Source organism: Eulemur rufifrons, chromosome 10 (assembly GCF_041146395.1).
Source record: "Eulemur rufifrons isolate Redbay chromosome 10, OSU_ERuf_1, whole genome shotgun sequence".
Classification (NCBI taxonomy): Eukaryota; Metazoa; Chordata; class Mammalia; order Primates; family Lemuridae; genus Eulemur; species Eulemur rufifrons.
This window is the reverse complement of record NC_090992.1, coordinates 5,596,402-5,613,244: the sequence shown is the minus strand read 5'-3', so window position 1 is coordinate 5,613,244 and position 16,843 is coordinate 5,596,402. Positions and strand designations below refer to the sequence as shown.

General features: G+C 46.9%; 1 pseudogene; it reads right to left on the bottom strand.

Moving 5' to 3' along the window:
- Positions 1-8,044: 8,044 nt before the first annotated feature.
- Positions 8,045-16,843, bottom strand: part of LOC138393278 (large ribosomal subunit protein uL1-like) — a 37,010-nt pseudogene continuing 28,211 nt past the window's right edge.

Sequence of the window (16,843 nt, the reverse complement as noted above, 5' to 3'; positions counted from 1 at the left end):
CCCTGCTAGCTCCCAGGGCTGCTGTCAAGCACTGCCTTGGCAGGCTAGGCAGCCAGGCCTGACTCTCCTGGATCCTAATTAGTGCTGCTGTTAATGATGTTTGGCCCCCGTGGAATAGCAACCTGGGAAATTCTGATACTTCCAATTTTCCTCCTCAGTGCTTTCCCAAAAATGCAATTTCCCAGCCAGCGCTGTGTGCTCCAGCCCTGGGCCTCGGCTGCCTCCTTGCCAGGGAGAATTAAGCCTGTGCCTCAGATGCCACTCCAGAGGACCTAATCAGCTAGCTGAAGTCACCTCCCGGCCATTATCATGGCATTATCATATAAACACAGGCACTGGCTTTGGGGGAGGCAGGCGGGTTGCTGTGAGGAAGAGGTGGGGGAACCAGGCCAGCTCTACACAGCACACAACCAGCATTGCTAGTGCTGTGATCAGAAAACTGATGGCTGGAAAGATAGGAGCCCTGGCATTTCCAGCAGAGATGCAGCTCAACCGCCCACTCTTCCTGGTGAGGAGGCTGCACAGTGCTCCTCTCTGCAGGGCAGAGGGCGTCAGCAGCCAGGGCCCAGACTTCGCCCCATGGCCTGGCATCCTGGGGCCAGGCCTGGTCAAGCCTTGGGCCCAGCTCTCCTGCCCCAGCAGCCTCAGTTCCAGCTTCTACCTGGAAACGCTCAGCTCATAGGAGTGTCCTGATCGCCCGGGTCTTTACTTCATTGGTCCGACGGGCCTCCAGCTCTCTGGGGTGGGGGCTGTGGAGGGCCCTGTGCCTCAGGGCCTTGAAGGAGAGGCCAGAGGGCTGCCTTGGGTTAAGGGCATCAGGATTGACCATTCCATGGCTTCTGCTATGGGCGATAAAGATGGAAAACCAGCATTTATAAGGCACCTGGTACATGGAAAGCCCAACGTAAGGTCTTTTTGTGTTTGTTATAAAATATACATAACATAAAATTGGCCATTTTAAAGTGTACAGTTCTGCGGCATTAAGTACATTCACACTGTTGTACAACCACCCATCTCTAGAACTTTTCATCTTCCCCAGCTGAAACTCTGCACCCATTAGACACTAACTTCCTCCAGCGTAGGGTCTTGCCTATTTATCTCTTGCAATCTTTGTTGTGAGGTAGGAATGATCCCATTGTTACAGACGAGGACACTGAGGAACAGCCAGGAAAGTGGTTCCCAAGGACAGACAGTCAGAAGGGGATTTAAACCCCAGTCGGGCTGATTCCAAAGCCTGTCCTCTTTGCTGTTCCCCAGCCTGAACTGCCCAAGGTCTAGGACCTTTATGGAAATGGCATTGCTGAGTGATGTTCCTGATGACTAGTGACTTCACATGCGATGTCACACACTGAACTGTGACCCACAGTGGGAGGGCTTCTAGACAGCATGGTTTGTACCTCTCAGGAAGGCTTCCCAAAGCAAAGCCAGGCACTATCCATCAGTCTTTTGACCACCTCACAGCACCCAGGAGGAGAGGGTTGCTCACACATTCTCCTTTCAGTTGGTACCTGTTTAGCCGGGCATGGTGGCACGTGCCTGTAGTCCCAGGTACTCAGGAGACCGAGGCAGGAGGATCGCTTGAGCCCAGGAGTTTCAGGTTACAATGAGCTATGATGACACCACTATACTCTAACCCGGGCAACAGACCAACACTCTGTCTCAGAAAAAAATTTTTCTTAATTACATAAAAAAAAAAAAAAAAAAATTAGTGCTTCTCTCCAAAGCTGACTGTGCTCATTCCCAGGCCTCGGGCCCTTGACCCTGCTCAGGGACTCGCCCTCTGCGCTGTGGAATAACGAACGGAGCTTGGGCCGTGCGGTCAGACAGGCTTGGGTTTGAATCCTGACTCTGTCACTCATAACCATTTGAGAGTGACTGTTGGGGGAAAAGAGACACCTAGACTTAGCTCAAGAGATACAGAGATTAGTACCAAATGCACGAGGAGCCACGTGGGGCCTCCCAGGGAGGGGCAGGTGCAGAAGCTGGAGAGGAATCTGGATTCAAGACTCTCAGCGGCTCTTGAGAAGCCACGAGAAGGTCATGGCTCTTTCTTCTCAGGCTCTGCTTGCCCTTAGTGTGATTCAGCCACACTGGGCGCGTTGCTTCTCTTCCAGTCTCTGCTCCCTGCTGGGGGACTCTTTGCTTTCGGCCAAGGTTACTAAGAGAGGGAATCCTATTGGCCCGATTGGTCTTTTTGCACCAGGCCATAAGTGCAAGGTGACTAGCCAGCCACAGACCGATGGACCGTAGATCAGAAACTGCCTCTGGTCTAATCACCTAGGGCAGAAGAGAGCAGGGGCAAGTACGTGGTGGTTTAAGACATTGGGGTGAGGGTGATGTCGTATGGTATATAACAGTGGTCCGCAACCGTTTGGGCACCAGGGACTGGTTTCATGGAAGACAATTTTTTTGAGGACCTGGGAGGGGGATGGTTTCAGGATGATTGAAGCACATTACATTTATTGTGCAAACCTCTCTGCTAATGATAATCTGTATTTGCAGCCGTTCCCCAGCGCTAGCATCACTGCCTCAGCTCCACCTCAGATCATCGGGCATTAGATTCTCATAAGGAGCACAACCTAGATCCCTCGCATGTGCAGTTTGCAGTAGGGTTCGAGCTCCTATGAGGATCCAGTGCCTGTTGCTGATCTGACAAGAGGCGGAGCTTATGCGCTGATGCGAGCGACAGGGAGTGGCTGTAAACACAGGTGAAGCTTTGCTCATTCGCTGCTGCTCACCTCCTGCTGTGAGGCCCAGTTCCTCACAGGCCATGAACCAGGTCCTCGGCCACAGGGGTTGGGGACCACAGGTATATAATATGGCCTGCTGCAAAGTTTTGACCAGTACACAGTCCGTCAGAGAGCTGTAGGGCAGGAAGGTAAACAGGTCTAATATACTATGCTGTGTTGCTTTAGGCAAGTAACTTAACTTCTCTGGGTCTCAGTTGTTTTCACATCTATACAAATGGGACAATAATTCCTACCTCATAGGGTTGTTGTAAAGAATAAAAGCCCACTGGAATGCCGAAAAAAAAAAAAAAAGATTAAAGGAATGAACAAAAGTCTCCAGGTGCCTGGCATAGAGTAGGTGCTTAATAAAAATTTGTTTCCCTTTCCTTCTGTAGGAAAGGCCATCTTTTGTTCTCTCTTGTTCCCTTTATTTTCTCCTTTTCTTCTCTTGATATATTTTTTCTTTCTTGCTGAAATGGGCCTCTTAGCCAAGCACCTAGGGGGAGGGAGAGATGGAGTCCCCTCTCTTATAATCCCGAGGAACTGGTATTGCCAGCTGACCCTCTTCAAGAGCGACTGTCAGGATGAGTGATGGGGAGCAAAGAGAGCTCCTACGTCAAAAAGAAGATAAATGTCCCTCCCTGCTTAGGAAGACACTGTGATGGAACGCGTGAGACAAGGCAACATTTTTCTTTGAAATGCTATGAGACAATAGAAATAAAAATAGGTCTTCCCCTAGGGGCCCAGGGCAGAAAACTTATTTTTCAGTGGCTAATCCGTGCTAAAAGGAGTTGTCCTAGGCCTCATTCAATCACCGACTCAGCAAATATTTATAAAATGTTTACTGTGTGGCTGTCTCTGCTCTCATGGAACTTATAATCTTATCAGGGAGAGATGTGAGCCAACCAATCCTACTAATGAGAATACAAGTACAAACCGCGATGAGGGTTACGAAGGAAAGAGGCAGGATTCCATGAGAACTTGCCATAAAGCATCCGACCTAGATCGGGAAGCCAGACCGTGCTAAAGATTTGGACCTTCGTTTTGAGAGAAGCGGGAGGTCGCTGATGGGTTTAAGCAAGGTTTGGGCACAATCAAATGTGTGTTTTGAGAAGTTAACTCTGGCTACAATGAGGAGAACAGATTGAAGGGGGTCTGTTGTGGTAATTCAGCAGGAGGTGACCGGGCCTGGCTCCAGCAGCGGTGGTGGTGGGAGAGACAGAGAGAAGTTATGGGTTAAAGAGACATTTACCGGACTTGGTGACTGATTGGCTGCGAAGTGAGAAGGAACATGATGATGGCAAGGGTTCTGCCTTGTGTAAATGGATGGAGGATGATGAGCGATGTCTTAGACATGCTGCCTGTGCGGAGCCTTTGTGACAGACAAGTGCCAAAATTGAGTGAGCAGCTGGATACATGGTCTGGAGCTCCAGGGAGAGGTCAGGCCTGGAGAGGATAAATGTGTGGCTCATTTGCTCAGAGGTAGTTGAAAGGCCAGTAGATGAGTGCATTCAAGAAAAGAGCAGACAGTGAGAAGCAAAGAGCCTGGGGCCAAACCCAGAGGAACTCAGACGGGTTACTTAGGGCAGCGGTTCTGAAAGCTGGAACCCTGGAGGATTCCCCAGACACTTTCAAGGGTCTGTGAGGCTAAAACTGTTTTCATAATACTATAAGATAAATTGTTGGCTTTTTTCATTAGGGGGCATTTGCACTGCTGGTGCAAAAGCAACTGTGGGTAAAACAGCCCGTACCTCAGCACAAACCAAAGCAGTCGTGCTGACCTGCACCCGCAGTCATTGTACTTCACTGCCGCGCACGTGCACCAACACAGTTTCATGTTCACTTAGGAATGTCCTTGAGAAGACAGTAAAAATTATCAATTTCTATTAAATCTCAACTCTTGAGTATGTTTTTAAGTATTCTGTCTGACAAAATGGGAAGCACACACAAAGCACTTCTGCTGTATCCCAACACACGACAATCATCTCCAGGACGAGCACTTCTGCAATTGTTTGAGTTTCAGGCAGAACTAGACTCTTTTTTCGTGGAGCACCACTTTTACTTGGAAGAATGACTGGGAGACAAACTATGATTATTCAGATCTGAGTGTTTGGCAGATAGTTTCCCAAAAATGAACAAAGTGAGCCTGTCACTTCAAGGAAAACAACTGACAGTATTTGTTGCCAATAATAAAATTCAAGCTTTCAAGTGAAAAATTAGAATATTGGAACACTTGTATCTGCCACCATGAACTTGAAAGCTTCCCAATACTTAAAAACTTCTCTGATGAGATTGATAGTGATATAATGAATATGATTTTAAAAATATTGAATAATGAAATGTATCAACATTTAGAAGATCTGTATAATTCAGCGGATCTATATTATCCAAATGACCAGTGCATGAATGTACAAAATCTCTTTGAAGTTCACAATAAACCAGTGAATTTTAATTTAACAGAATAGGAATTGATATGGTTTCAGATTCCACATTGCAACTGACCTTTAACAAACTACTGTGTGTCAAGTTTTGGTGTAGTATCAAAGAAAAATATCCACATATCTGAAAATGAAAATATTTCTCATTTTCCAAATATAGGGGGCCAAATTTGCTTCATATGCTTCAACCAAAACAACATATTGAAACTGATTAGGCTGGGTGCAATGGCACACGCCTGTAATCCTAGGACTCTGGGAGGCCGAGATAGGAGGATCACTTGGGCTCAGGAGTTCAAGACCAGCCTCAGCAAGAGCGAGACCCCATCTTTACTAAAAATAGAAAAAATTACCTGGGCGTAATGGTGCACACCTGTAGTCTCAGCTACTCAGGAGGCAGAAGCAGGAGGATCGCTTGAGCCCAGGAGTTTGAAGTTGCTGTGAGCTAGGCAGACACCCACGGCAGACTTCACTCTAGCCTGGGCAACAGAGTGAGACAAAATTCTATCGTACAAAAAAAAAAAAGAAAGAGAAAAGACACTGATTAACTGCAGAAATGGATAAGAGAATCCAGGTGTCTTCTATTAAGCTAAATATGAACAAGATTTGTAAAAATGTTAAGCATGCCAATCTCATTATGATCCTTTTGGGAAAATATAGTACTTTTTTCAAGAAAATATGTTATTTGTGTTAACATATAATGGTTTATTATTGTTATTTTAAATAGATTAATTAAATATCCTTTTGACTTTTCAGTTTTCTTTTTTTTTAGAGACAGGGTCTCATTCTGTTGCCCAGGCTGGAGTGCAGTGGCCTGATCCTAGCTCACTGTAAGCTCGAACTCCTGGGCTCGAGTGATACTCCTGCCTCAGCCTCCTGAGCAGCTGGAACTACAGGTGCTCACCACCACACCTGGCTAATTTAAAAATTTTTTTGTAGAGGTGGTGTCTCACTATGCTACCCAGGCTGGTCTTCAACTCCTGGCCTCAAGCAATCCTCATGCCTTGGCCTCCCAAAGTGCTGGAATTACAAGCATGAGCCATCAGGCCTAGCCTCAGTTTGCATTATAATACAGTAAATATTGATAGACATAACCACATAAACAAATGCTTTTGGAGACTAATATCATTTTTAAGAATATAATGGAATCCTGAGATCAAAAAATTTGAGAACTATTGATTTAAAAACAGCCATCCCCTTGTTTTAAGAGATTACTCCATCCATCTCCATGAATAAACAGTTTGGAATCAGGAATCTCTCCCAATTTGTAAATATCTTGAGGAATGAAGAACACTACAACCACACAATGTTTTTGGAGCTGTGGAGATGGACTCCATCCATTCCAAAAAAGGCTCCCATGGCAGGACCCCCATCAGAGAGCCCCACTCTGTCCTCCTCTCTTCCCCCAGAAATGGCTCAAATGATTCGGTCAAACCCAACATGTTACTCCATCATTGCCACCCCCTCTTCCCATCAGCACGTGCCACCCTCAAGTTCTCAAGCTGAGAGTGGTCGGGGTAGTGCTGGAGGAAGGAGGATGAAGGGGCAGATAGGGTCAGACCTGTTTCTAAAACGCCAGCACATTCAATTTGTCGGGTATTTTGCATGAATTTCCTCTTGAGTTCACAGGCTCCTAACTCAGCAGAATTAAAATGGGATGAAGTAATTAGAGCGGCAGCCTGTGAGGATGTTCTGGGCCTGGCATGCATAGGAAATGTGGGGCAGGGGGAGAGGAAAGACAGAAAGAGCCTTAACGTAGAGGGTGAGGCAAGGGTTAGCTCCCTGGGAAAGACTTTCCCAACTTCCCTGGTCCGTTGGTCAGAGCTCTTCCCCAGCCCTGCCTCCTGCGAACCCACTCCTGGTCTGGCCCTTCACAATCAGGCTCCCACCTCCCTTTCTGGTCTCCTTTTCACACACTTCCGCCAGAGGCTCCTTACCTCTACTCATACTAAACTCACCATTCTGCCCCTACGCTATGGTTCTTTGTGCCTTTGTACCTGCATTTAATTATACTGTATTGAAATGATTGCTTACATGTTTAACTCTCCCATGAGACCATTGGTTCCCCAACCTCTGGTTTTCATCCATGCATTGCATCCTACTTCCTAAGCAAATTGCTACTTCATAATACGACTTTCTGCCTTTAGTCCCCAGACAGACTCCTAAATTAGTTTAAACCCACAAGCTTTAAGTTATAAGCAGGAAGATGCAGTCTGGTGAGTGTGTCGTAGTTTGAGTTTAGGTGCTAATACTATGTTGAGAGCAGGCGTGTGACTGGTTAAAGGACATAATTTGAAGGGATTGGTGGGTGGGTTATTTATGCCTGGGCCATGAAAACGCTGAATGCCTGGCTAATTTTGATAAAAGTTGATGACTACATTCAATTACCTATCAAAGACAGAGCCACAGGCAGCCTGGGGCAGCCTGTTCTGGTTTCACCAGATTTTCCTGTTAAGCCTGCTGGATCTCTCTGGAATTGCTGCCCTTCCCCAACCAGATGAGGCCCAGGTCTCCGGGGCCTGTGGACTCCTGGAACATCAGCCATCTCCACGTTGTTAGGAGGAGCAGCCCTCGTCTAGAAAGGACTGTTGCCCGCCCCTGACTCTCTCTTTCTCTCTCTTTTTCTTCTTCTTTTTTTAATAGCACTAGTATTTATTTTATTTATTTTATTTTTTTTTATTTTTTTTTTGAGACAGAGTGTCGCCTTGTTGCCCTGGCTAGAGTGAGTGCCGTGGCATTAGCCTAGCTCACAGCAACCTCAAACTCCTGGGCTTAAGTGATCCTACTGCCTCAGCCTCCCAAGTAGCTGGGACTACAGGCATGTGCCACCATGCCCGGCTAATTTTTTCTATATATTTTAGTTGGCAGCACTAGTATTTATTAGAAAGTGTCTTCATACAGACCCCAGGGCTTGCCCAGTGGTGCTCTAGAGGTATAAAGCCCAGACATTCTGCTAATTCTTCTTGAGCAGCCACACCAGGAAGCTGACAGCCAGCCAGCTGGATGTTGTACATAAGTTCATCATCTGTCATCTCCACACAGCCAACAGCCATGGCCAGATATAGCACCTTCTTTACCTGGAGCTTGATGTGGACTTCACCTTATCTGCTTTAGCCACCATGTTTTTGTTGTGTGTCAGTGGGGAAGGGAACTTTCCAGCTTTATTTAGTCCGGGGGCCCAGGATTCCTGGGATCTGCTTTAGCAGAGACTCCGTGGCCAAAAAGGTGTCATACTTCTTGGCCAGCTCTTTGGCCATCTTCACATTCTTGCCAAGAGTCTTCAGCACCTGGATGTGCACGTGGGGGATGTCTGCAGCTCTGGCCTCATCACAGTGCTGCTGGTCCCCCAGGACACGCGCAGAGAGCTTGGGGCGGGGAGAGGACTTAAGCCTGCCGGTGCCCAAGAAGTATCTGTCCTCTCGAGGGTCATAGCTCTTAGGCTGATCTGCGGCTCCACTGGTTCCAAACGCCTGCAGCACCTGTGCTGGTCCCAGTGCAGGACTTCCCCTGCCCGCACCGCCTTGCACAGGGCGTCCAGACACTTTGCTGACCTTGGCACCTTGAGCCCCAGTAGCCAGAGAAGAGCGAATCCTAACTCTCTTGACGCCTGGAACTCCCCTCTTTTCCTGCTTCTGAGGTTGGGAGGGCAGGAATGGCACGAGAGCCTGCATTTGTCATGTCTGGTAAGTCCATGTTTCCTGAGTAAAGTCCTCTTCATTAAATGAGCAAGGCTCACTCTTAGTCCCACCTTTGGAAAGAGGAATTTTTAACCAGTAACACCACTCAGCGTACATACACACACATACTTTTTTGTGATATGACAAAGGATTGCTTCATTTTCGTTTTGCCAAGCAAGGAAGTCCATGCCAAACAAAATCAATGACAACTACCATCTACTATCAATATCGTTTTTTTTCTTTTTAACTGATAAGTAGAGACAGTTCTCAACATCTTTTGAGGAAAGAATGTACATAAGAATATAACTTCAACTAAAGAGAAAAGGTTTTATATTGAATATACTTAACTTTATTTAAAGACTCACTATATTGTCTTTGCTTTTTCTCGTGATAGTAAAATGGAGCCGTGAATTACTGTCGCATGAAATTTGGGAAGAGCGTAACCAGGCTGTGAGCTCCTCTAGGCAGGGAGTGGCATTTATTCATCTGTGTATTCCCAGGACCTAACTCAAAGCCTGGCTTATGACAAGTGCTCACTACATGTTTGTGGAAGAAAGAAGAAGGGAGGAAGGAAGCAATTCCTCATTTGAGGACCAGGATAGGAAACAAATATTAAGCTCTGTTGTACTTGGGACCTAGAACAAATTGTCTCCAGTGGACTCTACTCTGTGACCTCTTTGTAAAGCAAAGATCTGATTATCTTACCCCCTTAACAGTCTTCAAGAATTGCCCACGGCCTATGCAAGAAAGTCCAAACTCAGCAGTGTACACAGCCAATCCTTTCACCACTGTTCTCCACCTCCCTTCCTACTCCCCTTTTCAGAACCCCCCCCCCCCCGGCCCCCCGCCCCCCCCCCATGCCCTTGCCCTCTACTCATAGGAAAAGCCCTATTCTCCCATTCCCCCAGGGCCTTGGTGCCTTTGCATCTTCTTTTTTTTTTTTTTTTTGACAGAGTCTCACTCTGTTGCCCGGGCTAGAGTGCGGCAGCGTCAGCCTAGCTCACAGCAACCTCAAACTCCTGGGCTCAAGCAATCCTCCTGCCTCAGCCTCCCGAGTAGCTGGGACTACAGGCATGTGCCACTATGCCTGGCTAATTTTTTCTATATATATTTTTAGCTGTCCATATAATTTCTTTCTATTTTTAGTAGAGATGGGGTCTCGCTCTTGCTCAGGCTGGTCTCGAACTCCTGACCTCGAGCGATCCGCCTGCCTCGGCCTCCCAGAGTGCTAGGATTACAGGCGTGAGCCACCGCACCTGGACCCGTTGCATCTTGTGTTCCTTCTGCCTGGACTTTGCTTTTCCCCTCCTTTTGGATTGGCCAACTCCTAACTCATCCTTTAAGAAGATCCAGCCATTTGTCTCAACTTCCCTGATTAAAAGAAGAAGATCCTGCTTAAGTGTCTTTCTCTCCCTCCTTAATGTTGGCTATTTCCTTCTCTAAGGTCACGTGGTACGTGTATAATAGCTTTTATCAACCTGGATCTGCATTGTGATTTCTATCCCTATCCCAAGGACATCCCTACAAGACTGTGTCTCTTTTTTTTTTGGAGACGGGGTCTCACTCTGTTGCCCAGGCTGGAGTGCAGTGGCCTGATCATAGCTCACTGCAGCCTCAAACTCCTAGGCCCAAGTGATCCTCCCACCTCAGCCTCCTGAGTAGCTGGGACTACAGGCACATGCCACCATACGTGGGTAATTTTAAAATTTTTTTGTAAAGACAGGGTCTTGCAGTGTTCCCCAGGCTGGTCTCAAACTCCTGGCCTTAAGTGATCCTCCCATCTCTGCCTCCCAAAGTGCTGGGATTACAGGCGTGAACCAACATGCCTGGCCAAGACTTTGGCTCTTGAAGGGCAGGTACCATGACTTTTGTCATTCTCATACCTCCAGTGTCTGGCACTATTTGTGAATAAATGACTGAAAGAAAAAAAAAAAAAAACAATGAATCAACCAACTAATCCCCTTTCTTTCTGGCAGTCCAGAGTTAGAGACAACTATGAATTAGGGAAATAAAAGTAAGTTCTGTAAAAGTTGTAAGAATTAAAATGGAGTCACTAATGTGACTAAAGAAAACCCTGACAAACAGAGGTGGGAAAGACCATGAAGAGAGGGTTCTCATGCTTGTATGCCTGACAACAAACAAACAAAAATCCCAAAAGCCTGCAAAACCCACAGCCTTGCATAAAGGCCATTACAACCTCACACACAAAAATACTTCTGCAAAGACATCTGCCCAGCAACTGCCTGTCCAACTTCAGGTTGGCATCACCCTTGTTATTGATCTTTGTAGCCAAGAATAGTTGTGTCAAAACAATCCTCCTCATCTTTTCCTCTAAAACCCCTTGTCTTCCTTTACCTCCCTGAATAAGTACATAGTTTGCTATGACACACCCATTCCCACTGCAATGCTCTCTGCCCAAATAAATATCTTTTCTTTTAGAGAGCCTCTCTCTGTTTGTTATTTAGGTTGACAGTTCCTGCTCCACAGGGTATACAAAGTGGTTTGAGACAACTCCACTCCCTGACCAAAACACCAGTGCAGCCTTCCTTACCTTCAATGCCTGAGGCAGTGCTGAGGCTGGGCATGGAAAATTCAGGTTTCATTTCACCCACAAAGTCACTTGCACAAACCCATTTACCCCCATATTGAAGCCACTAATGCCAAGAGTATGAACAGCAGCCTTAGAGCTCAAAAAGCGAAAACGGAGTCTGGGTTGAGGGCTTCAAATTTAGGATTTTGTTGAAACTGAAGTTGTGGCTGAAAAGTGAGTAGAGTCTGGGTATGTTCATCACTCCTACACATTTGCCAAATATAAAATGTGGGAAAACATATGATCTCGCCCATGAAACTATCCTTTCCTATGGTCTTTCTCTGCTTGTTCCTAATTATTATTATAATTTTAATGAGTCACACTCTATCAATTCCACATTAATTTCTTTTAGCCATTATACTGGAAAAAAATGGCCAGGATGTGCTTTATTGACTCATAACTTTAATATAACTTGGCCATGGCTAAGACTCCTCTGACCCAGGCTCCACCTGCCTTCTGACAGATTAGCTCTAAAGGAGTTCAGGAAATGCCACCCAAAAATATGCCACTGTGGACTTCAAACAAGGGCACTTAGGGAAGAGCAAATGCAAGGAGGGGCTTTCTCTGAACTTCCCCTATCTGCTTAAAGACAGATCCTCCAAGAGAAACTCCATTGTCATGAATCCCCTCCCCAGGAATCTCACCAACCAGGGAGGATTAATTTGTACCACAGGAGAGGAGACAGGAGGTTGACATCACGCCCAGACAGTCTCAGCCTGTCACCTGCTCTTCTGAGGGCTCACTCACGCTTCCCCAAAATCACTTACTCATTTAAGCAGTTTCTAAGTTCTGAAAAAATCAGGAATACTTGTGCCCATCCAAGTCCAGACACACACACAGGATTACAGAACTTTAACTTTCCCTGGAGCTCTACAGCAGCCTGGAGCCCGCGGTGCATCACCCCAGAGCAGGAGAGGTATTGGGAAAACCGAGACAAAATACTCAGGGGTTAGGGAAGACCAAGTGGGAGAGAGAGAACAAAGATATTCCGAGAGAAAAATGACCAAAGGGAGCAAGAAAGAGCAGGGGAGAAAGATGACAAGAAAAGAGGAGGGAGCGTATTGAGATGAATGATCACACAGGTGAAAACAAGGATGGGAGAAAGGGGCGTGAGGAAGGGGCCAATCCCATTAAAAAACACATTAATTTTCTCAAGAGTAGGAGCAGCCTCATAACCTCTTTTTTTTTTTTTTTTTCTTTTTGCATCCCCCATATAACTCCAAAAAGTGCTCAATAAGTACTCAGTTGATTCCAGGACCAGGCTATTCATGGACCAGACTTTCAAGAGGAGAATCCAAGTCTCTGGTCGATTAGAATCCTGGGACTAAGTTTCTGGCATTCATGCCACCTCCTAAATTCTCTCTCCTTCCTAGGCTCTCAGTCTTGTCTGTTAGAGGCAAGATTTTGGGTTGCACAGACTTTGAGTCAGCAGAGTCTACCCCAGGGGCAAAACTGCTCCCTGTGCTAATAGGTCTGTATGCCCCAAAGGAGGCTGCAGACCTTGGACAGCCCATCAAGTTATGACTTTTGCCCATTTCTTCCAAATGTTAGTAAATAATCCCCTTCGTCTGGATGCAGAGGAGATCCCAAAAACTTGTGTTGAGGATGCCTGGTTTTGGGTGCACACTCTGCCTATCTCCCCTTGTGGGGGGTGAGTCTTCACAGAGAACTTCTCTCAGCACAAGGGCTGCTTTCCCAGGCTAGGTCGCCGAGCCAGGCTCCTTCTCTATCCTCTTCAGCTAGCTGTTGACCCAATTGCCTGTCCCCCCTGCTCTCTGGCCTGGCCTGGCTTCTAAGAGCAGGCCTTAGGCTGGATGGCTCCAAGCACTCTCTGCCCTGCTAGGCTTCTCAATGGCTTGGTGAAGGTGTTTCCAACACTTTCCCTTCTAGATCTCCCAACAAATTTCCTAGGATCATCTTGGTAGGGATCCCAACATCTTATAACTTCATGTTTTATGAATTTTTATTTGATCTCCCTTCAGCTTTGCAGTTAAATCCACTGGTAATAGGGAAATAGCTCATGTTAAAAAAAAAATCCTCAGAGATTAGAAGCCTGGTCCCTAACTTCCAGTTCTCTTTTCTTGTGACCTAAATATCCTGGATCCTCAGAGTTTGCAGTGCAGGCCCTGTTGGAACCTCTTTGAGCTCCACCATTTATCTCTAGAAAAGCACTGAATATAGCAAGAGGCTAGGGGCATGCTGACATCTGCTCATCAGCAGGGCAGAAATGATGGCTTCAATTTCCTTTCTCAATTAATTTATTCCCAGGATGCTCCCTCTCCACCTTCATAAACTGGTTCTTATTTCAAAAAGTCAAAGTAATAAAGCTGTTCTCCATTATTCATCTGGTTGCATGCTTCCAGCCAGTCACACGTCCTCCCCCTCCCCCTCCTTGACCTCTTCCCATCACCTTCCTTTTCTCTTCCTGCCTCCTCTTCCTCACCCCTTCCAGAGGGAGCTCTGGGTCATTGCTCTTTCTCAAAGTCCTACACTCTTCCTACAACCTTCTGAGCTCATTCTCCACTGGGCTGGTCATCGCAGTGCTGAATACAGACCTCACGATGTGCTTTGCATTTACTGATTACCCCATGCCAATGTCCCAGGTATACTTCTATCAGAGGTGATCTACAGAAATCTGCTGTCCAGAGAGAATGGAAAAATCCCAAGGAGATTCAGGGGTCATGACACAGCTGCATTTACCCCCTCCATCCCAACAACAGGAATTATAATCTCAGAGCTGGACTGACCCATAATGCCCAGACACTGGCCTTGGCACTGGGTCTGGACCAGGAGCCAAGATTTTTCAGGGACAGCCCTCTGTAGGCACCTGCATAGTCATTCCTCTTGCTGCATGCTTTGACATCCTTGGGCAGTAAATATAGAGGGTGCAACGGAGCATATGGGGTAAGGCATGGGGTTTGGAGTCAAAACCTGAATTTAAGTTATTCCCTGGCACTGATTACCTACATGACGTTGGTTAAGTTATTTCTCTACACCTTAGTTATAAAATAACAGGACCAAATGAGAGCATGTATGTAAAGCATTTAATGCAATGCCTGGTGTGTGATGAGCATTCAATAAATATTAGAATTATTATGATCATATATGAAAAGACATCAATAAATCAGATAAATTATTAAAATTTATTATAGGCTTTTAAATAAAAAAATACAGCCCTGCTATTTTTTTTAAGCATTGCTTCTAGGAGTTGCTTTAATGGATTGCTAGAAAGAAATGATTTATAAGTAACATTGTTGGAATGTAAATAGATACGTCAAAGAGGTGAAAGTAACTTGTTTTCTTGAGTAGGATAAACATTCCCTTTGGGATCTGGTTTACGAACTCAAATGTTTTATAAGCAAATAGTACAAAGATAAACTCCAGCCCTTATTTAGGTGAAATGATCACAAAACTGTATTCTGAGCTTTGAGTAAATGAGGTTTTTACCCTATAGATAAGGAGCCATTACCCAAATGAAATGCCCTAATTTCAAAAGCATGAAGAAAAAATGTCAATCTTGAGGTTTTTCCTTTTACACATCTTTATTCTAATGCTGCACAATATTGGTTAGTGGCCAGCCTACTGCACAAATACTAGTCGATTTTCAATTATTCACATGTGGATTATCCAAGGCAGACATCTAACCACCACTGTGTTTGCTTCTTTCTGTTCTATCTGCCTTTATCTTTGCTGCCGCCAACACACACACACACACCGATTCACAGGCACCTTCGCATAGAGAAACTCATATTCCCACACGTTCACAGGCGCTCACATACTGACAACGCACTCACACTCTGTCTCTCTCTCTCTCTCTCTCTCTCTCACACACACACACACACACACACACACCCCGCTTTGCCCAGAGCAAGCAGAGCCCAGAACTGTCTATTCTGGTGGTTACATAAAAATCCAGCGGTCCCTCTGAAAAGCATCTCTCTGTTCCCTTTCTTCCCTCACTGCAGGTCTCCCTCCCTGATTATCACGCAGGGCAGGGAGGGAAGGGAAGGAAGGGAGAAAGGAAGGAAAGGAAATCTCGGCATTACCCCAGCCCAGCAGTGCAGGCTGTGAGAAGCAGAAGGCTCCTGCTCCCTGGGTGCTGGCATGTCTCCTGCCATTTTACTGAAACTTTGGGGTGTTTTTCTCTCTGCAGCACCCACGCTCCTCTCCCTTTCTGCCAAAGCTCCTTGTTGTGACAGAGTGAGCGGCTGGTGGGCTGGGGGAGGGGAATGCAGTTGGGTGGCCTCGGGCTGAGTTACAGCCCCCTCCGGGAGCAGCGAGGGCGGAGATTGGGTAGGGACAAGTCCTAGAAGCCCCCAGTGCTGACCCTCTCAGGTAGCCAGAGCATCATGCACCTCCCCCCACACCCGCCCACAGGGTCACACAGACGGGAGCTTGGCGGCCACAGTCATACAGTCAGCGACACTCAGGCAGGAAAGCCTGCGTCACACTGGCACGGATCTGCCCAAAGCAACAGATGCCCCAGATCCCCCTCCTTTGGTCTCTCGTCCCCATCCTGGGCACTGAGCATTCTTGTGACGTAAGAGAATGGTAAGTCTTGGGTGCACAGACTCCAGTATCACCTGGCACTTCAAGCACAGGGAACACCAGGGGCAGCGACAGCACCAGCACCAGCAGACTGGCCAACTTCCTCCTCACAGCTCCACCCCACGCCCCCACCCCGGGCTCCAGCCGCACACCCTGGGAACCAGACACAAGTCCGGGTCAGGGGGCAGGGGAAGAGTGGGCTGTAGCCCGCAGGCTGTGGCCCTGCTCCCTCAGGCTCAGCTGATGGCAGAGGTCTCAGGCTTGTCTGACTGAGAGGTTCTGCTACATAAAGGAAGCAGAAGGGATTCAGTGACCTCTCAGAGCTCTCTCAAAGCTTCCGGAGAAGCAGCTGGTGAAAGCCAGGTGACACGCCTGAGCACCAGAGCACCCAACATTGCCAAGCTAGATCCTGGGTCAAGAGAGTCAAAAGGGCGTTCCCTGCTGTGTGGGCTCAGCTGCCAGCCTCTAGTCTAAGACTGACTCAGTCCCCCGGCCAGCCACTGGTGAGCGAGTGCGCTGCCTTCCTCCCGCCCCCGGTCCTCTGTATTGGGCATCTACTATAATCCTTGTATTTTGTGCATATAATCTTATTTTAATTTAAATAACTCCACAAGGTGTTGCAGAAAAAGCTGAGAAAGCTTGCAGTTCAGGAATTTTACGTGACTTGGTCAAGATTACAGCCGGACATGGTGGCATGCCTGTGGTCCCAGCTACTTAGAAGGCTGAGGGAGGATCGCTTGAGCCCAGGAGTTCAAGGCTGTAGTGCACTAGGATCGTGCCTGCGACTAGCCACCACACTCCAGTCTGGGCAACATAGCGAGACCCCATCTCTAAAAAGAAAAAGATTACACAACTAGCAAGTGA